The sequence below is a fragment of the Haplochromis burtoni genome, unplaced genomic scaffold (genome assembly GCF_018398535.1).
Source record: "Haplochromis burtoni strain Fernald_Lab_line unplaced genomic scaffold, NCSU_Asbu1 Contig_292, whole genome shotgun sequence".
NCBI classification, from domain to species: domain Eukaryota; kingdom Metazoa; phylum Chordata; class Actinopteri; order Cichliformes; family Cichlidae; genus Haplochromis; species Haplochromis burtoni.
The window spans coordinates 655056-661383 of record NW_024582653.1 but is presented as its reverse complement, the minus strand read 5'-3'; the positions used below and the strand labels follow the sequence as shown (position 1 = coordinate 661383).

The 6328-nt window shown below is 36.4% G+C and overlaps 1 protein-coding gene and 1 long non-coding RNA gene across 4 annotated transcripts in view; one reads left to right on the top strand and one right to left on the bottom strand.

Moving 5' to 3' along the window:
• LOC102311540 (neuroligin-1) overlaps positions 1-6328 on the bottom strand; it is a 145977-nt gene that overhangs the window by 32023 nt on the left and 107626 nt on the right. The gene's annotated exons all lie outside the window — the stretch shown is intronic.
• LOC106633602 lies at positions 426-1308 on the top strand. The gene is made up of 3 exons (XR_001336956.2): positions 426-476; positions 645-708; positions 1101-1308. It is a non-coding gene; the product is annotated as an uncharacterized LOC106633602 (long non-coding RNA).

Genomic DNA, 6328 nt, shown 5'->3' with positions numbered 1-6328 from the left:
AAAATATCTTAAAAGGTTATTTTGTGACCCAGAAAGGGTAGTCTGGGGAAAAGGAGGATGGTGGTCATTGGAGCCTGTGCATACTTGTAAACGCAGCAATGGCGGAGGAACGCGGCTAAAAAACTTATTACTTTTTCTGGGTCACAAAATAAACTTTTAAGATATTTTCAGGCGAGAATGTAGCTGTGTAATGCTCAAATATCTGCTCGATTTATGAAGACATCACATGTTTGCAAAATTGCTCTGACGTTTTCACTTTGTGGCAGCTTTTGAACATCTGTGGCATCTATTAATGTCAAATCTAGCCTTTATTTAACAACAGAAGCAATCTCTATGTTACAATAATTGCACAGCCATTAAGGATAAAATCAGTTTCTGAAAACTGTTCTGTTTTTTCTCCCTCTGCTTGCTTCTTACTGTCTTTGAGGATTGGGATCAGCACTCCTGTTGTTGGACAGAAAGACATCAACTCAGTGGTAAGTATTTTGGTTTTCCAATATATTAGCAACTGTCAGTGACATTTATATTGATCAGGCTCAACTTTAATCATACTTTAGATCAGCCTGTTTTACTTATTGTTTTATTTGTGCTTTGGTTTGGGGAAGTTGTTTCTTTACTGATCTTTTCCTGTCTTCTGTTATTAGACTTGAGATATGACTGCACTATGCTGTTGCTGTTGACTCCAGTTAATTTTACAAGACATGCTGTGTAAGTAAACAAACAACAGTTTGGTCTGCATTTCTTGAAAGATCACATCCCCCAAACTTAGTTTAGAGGGTCTACACTGTATATAGTGAAGTCTGCAAGTTTTCTAACAGCAAAATTTGTTTTGTTCCCAAATCATTTTGCACATCATTAGAATGAAAGTTATTGGCCATGTTTGCATAGCCCTTTTTAAAATGCTTTCATGGCATTATTGTGTGTTGGGTGGGGGTCAAGGCTATCGAGACTGACAAGTGGGACATTGATTGTCACCTCTCTGGTGGGGAGGGAGCCTGAGATTGTGTAAATTGGAGTCTGTTTTATACCAAATGCAGAAAAAAATGTTTTAAGAAAGCAATTAAGTTCATGTTCCAAAAAATATGATTGTTTTCTTGCAGGACAACAGGAGAGATGAGTCCTCCGTCACAGATGGTGTGGTCAGTGAAGATGGTCGCCTGCGGGTTCAAGCTCATTGCATCTCCAACCCACATCCACTGCCACTGTACTTAAGGGAAGTTAAAGACTTTCTTCTGCACTTACATTTGGATCACCTCGATCCATGATAGTCATTCAGGCAGTAATACCTGGACTGGAAACAAGCCATCCTTAAAATATTACAACATTCCAACATTCCAGTTCATGTGTTGGAATGAAAAACAAATGTGTTGTTTAAACTGCACTTGTGACAGAACAATAAATATTTTATTTTGATTATATAAGTAATGTAAGTACAAAACAAACTTGTGGTAGGCCTAAACTTATTTTCAGAATAATTACATCTGAGACTTTGTTTCATTGTAAGATTATAACAGTGATGGCAATATAATTGTTTGTTGTTCAGCAGAACAGTGTCCAGTATGTTGGCTGTTATACTTTGTTGTGTTTGAAAATAAAAGTTGGACTGATTTTAACATCATTACAAAAAGTGTTGTTAATTATTTTTAATCATATTCAAGTTGAACTTGAAATGTTTGTCAGTAGGTAAACAATTAAAATTGTACAGTCAGAAATATCAAGTTATTCTTAATACTGCAGACTTGCAATGTGTAAGTTGTCCTAACAGTCATCTTAAGTAAGCTTTACTTAGTTTTTTTTTGAGGCAACGAGTTTCCTCAATTTTTTTTTTGAGTTCTGGGTACTAACAAGGCTGTACAGTGTACTCAAAATGAGTAAGTTGCCCTAACTTGGTCATCTTACGTAAACTTGATCCAATTTTCTTGAGTTCTGGGAACAAATGAGCTTGTACAGAGTACTCAAAATAAATAAGTTGTCCTAATTTAGTCATTTTTAGCTAAGCTTTACTCAATTTTTTTGAGGCAACGAGTTTCCTCAATTTTTTTGAGTTCTGGGAACTAATTAGATTTTACAGTGTGGAGGAAGCTGGAATATCCAGAAAGAACCTGCACATACACAGTGAGAACATGCAAACTCCAGGAAAATGTATCTGAACCATGAGGTGACCATGCCAACCGCTGTGGCACTGTTCAGATAATCAGAAATATTATTTTAACCAAAGTGTTTTTTTGATTGGTCAACATAATAATAATAATAATAATAATAATAATAATGATGATGATGATGATGATGATGATGATGATGATAATAATAATGAAAATGGAAAAAATCCAACAGGGGCTGAGAGCTGCATTAAGCCCCTACCTCTTCATAATCACCACCAGACTGAGCTCGGTTTATTATACACCATAAAAGCCAACAATTTTATTTTCTTTAAGGCACCGTTTCAAAGTTGTTTTCTTTTGTAGACAGCGGGCACCAACAATGACATAAAAGATGAAACAGGATGGGATTTGGTAGGAACAAACAGTGCGTGTGCCTTGGCCTACCGAGCTACCGAAGCAGCCAGAAGCCGCATTTGCGTGTTAAAAAGCATCTTCCAAAATGTTTGTTTCCTGCTTTGTGCACACGATGTAAAGGAGACCTTAAAAAGGAAGCAACGTGCTTCATGGGAACAAAACCAATTACTATAAAAGCCATGTACATCTAGCTCCATGGGAATGAATCGCAGCTCAGCTTTCTCACTTTTCCTTATCATCTGTCTCTACAGTATAAAACACATGAAAATTGAATTAAAACATTTTAAAAGGGTAGATCTACCGTTATTCTCATTCAAGGTAACAAATAACATGCATTTAAAGTGCCATAAAAACTAAATTCAAGAATTTATAAATAAGGTGTGAACTAGTTTTGTAGGTCAGTGACTGACAATAACAATTTTAGTCCATTAAAGTTTATTGTTTAAATACACAAATCACCTTTGGAGTTGCACTGGGAAGTGCATGTAGAGTAAAACTGCCAAATGAAACATAACGAGCAACCCAAAGTGGCAACCCCTTGTAGAAAGGGAGCAGATGAAAGTACGTAAATTTGCCTTTTTGGATCACAGGTCAACAAAGTACTCCTTCTAGATTAACAGTTAAAGCCCTTAAAAGGCATTATTCTTAATATTCTGTAAAATGTATTGATAGGCCCTTACAAAAAGGACCTGTCACAGGACATGGTATATTTTTTTGCATGCTTGATATGAATAATTTCTCAATAAGGAAGCTTTATGTTTCTGCAGCATAGTGCACAATGCAAAGAGTAGGATGCAATTAATTTGTATAGTATAGGTTGTTTGACCGACATGAACTAAGACACACACAGCCACACATTTTCTCTGCTCACATCCACTGATGGATACCATCATGTTCAGTTTAGAGAAGTAGCAATATGAAATCTAAATTGCATTTGTTACTCTATCACAAACAGAAACCGAACTGTCACATTCATGAATAATAAATGTCATAAAATGTCACAAACATGGTTGACTTTTAAACGTCTTAAGACAGGTGTGTGCGTGTTTGAGTGTGCATCTTATCCCTGTGTGCGTCTGATTGGAGAATCTCTCCTGGGGTCATATCTGCTATGGACCAGAGGAGGTAAAAACATCAATGAAAACTGATGTTGAGAAGCTCATTAGTCACAAAAAAGGTTTAACGTTGGCTGTTCAATTATTTACACATCTTGACTGTATAGGGCTGACCCAAGCCAGATTGAATACCAATACAATTAAAACACAACCTGGATTGCCATATTAAGTGATAAGAATTTAGATACCATCAAATGAGACAGGGTGGCAGGCTCTACAATAATTATCTTAAACTGATAGTTTCACATTAGATCATTTCTTTTATAAAACACATATTTCGTTTTTAAACATTTAGCAACTTTTTTTTAGCATTTTATAACTTCTAGATTCATACATGAAAATGTTACATCCTTATGTTGATAACAGTTCTAATACTAGAAACACATTTTTGTTTGAAAACGGAATTATTTCGTAGTGTTTATAGAATTAGACTATTCTGAACTTTGTCAATGTTGTTCATAATATCTGTCAGAAAATATACAAACAAGAATAAATAAAAACCATAGCAATTACTTTTCATTATTTTTTATCTCAAATGTATCTACAATAACAACAACACGTATATTTATGACTGTTTATGACTTAATTCTGGAGGCAGGACATTTTAACAGAGCTATCGATCTACACTATTAAAAGCAATTCAAAAACACTATTTATTCCATGGTTATTATTAAGTACTTCACCCACAAACAAATTTTGAATTGTCATGTAAGCTAAACTTAACATGTCCCCACTTACAATCGAAAACAAATTGTCTAAGTCTCATCTTCAAGTGAAGTTTCATTGCTAAAATTAGCTTCTTACAGAAAAGGTCAAGTGTGTCTAATTAGCTCTGTGAGGTTGATGTGACTCTAACTCAGGAACATGACTTCATGGTGCTAATTGCCACTGGCAAATAAAGAGATGCCATATTGACAAGTGGAGAGTTAAGGAGACATGCTGCTATTGGCAGCGCAGTAGCATGTCTTTCTGCAGAGCTCTCTACATTTTCCAATTATTGACTGAGAATATTCTTCATCCCAGAATCTTCCTACTTATACACGATTACCAGCAGTGATCAATCACTGATTATTAAATGAAATGTCCATTAAGGCTGAGGGATATTTCCATACTGGGCAGAGGGCCAGAATGTGATGCACAAGGCAGCAAAGGCATCTACGCAGAGACTGAAGAGAGGCCACGTCAGGCCATGCTCGTGTTTCATATACAACCGCTGATTGTGAAGTTCAGATTCTTTCTTTTTCAAAGAAAGCAACTGCTTGAAGTTTTTGTGACTTGACAAGTGTTGACATGTCTGCTACAGGAACAAAGGAGCGTACACCCAAACACTTATACAAGTAAACAACCGCCGCTCCCGCATACACACACTGTACATTCATATACTGCAGTATGCAATCATCGCATATTCCAGCAAAAAAAAATAAACAACCTGTTGTCTCAGTCCCACACAGTGATATCACATTCACATCTTTTATTACTCTACCATGATGTGTGACTCACTTGCTCTGCTTCTAATCCAGTCTGTCCCAATAACTCTGTCATTTACACCTATTTTCCCGTAATTAAATTACTCCATGACATATTTAACAAAATGCACATTACCCACCCGTTTGTGGGAAAAGAAAACAAACTAACAAAAAACAAATAATTGGAAATGTGATTACTGGACTGGAATAAATTTCCACAATTTTCATATACTGGTAAATCACTTAATATGGCCATTAGAAGTAAAAGTATCTTGTAGATGAAGCCACTGTGATCTCACAGATTTGTTAGTGAAAACCCATCTTTAAGCTTTGAGCTGCACATTCCTGCCACGGCCTTTGTGGTGTTTTGAAACCAAAAGGCACATATGACTCATAAACCCATTGGCACGCCACACTCATACGGTAATCATGTGTGTCTATTGGAATTTCAGACCATGATTTACAAAATGTACATCATGTTATATTCAACCAAACCTAAAAGTAGCAATCACAAAATGCATGGGTTTCATAAGAGACTTTTTCCAGAGGCCACAGATCAAGTGACTAGTATGGTCATACGTTTCAGTACAAGATGTCTTTTTGGAGCCAGAGGAGGAGCCCCTTGCTAGCCATTAGGAAGAATGCAAGTTAAAGACACATTTGATGCTCTTATGAATTCCTTTTGTGTGCGTCTTTTCACTCCTGCAGAATTTGCGTGTGTATGCACGTGTCAGAAAGCAAAGAGCATGTTCAGAGGGATTTGGGCTGGGAATGCTGTCATCTGAAACAATGACAATTTAAACACTCTCTTCAGTTGAACCATTGTCTTTGCTTTCTCTCATCTCTCGTTAGCGTTTTCTCTTTCCGTTTCTTCATTTCATATCTCCTGGCTGTCTTCGGTGGGTCGGTGTGTTTGTCTTTCCCCACAAGAGGATGTTGTTGATCAAATTCCATGTCTCAGAGTTTTTAAACTTTGGTTTCCTGACACTGACACCATTCCAAAAAAACTGTTCAAGACAGGTCTGTTGTGCATGTGTCTAATCTTCATCTACAAAGCAGTCCACTGTTTGATCTCTACACTCAAGCACATTGGATTTGAAATATAGCAAAGGCTATGAGTTGTGTAAGTCTTTGAAAGTTACAGTGTTTGAATATGTTAAAATCATTCACTAACTAACTCTCAGGTATATCTAATTATCTTATTTCACGTCAGAATTTGGCTCATCTCAGG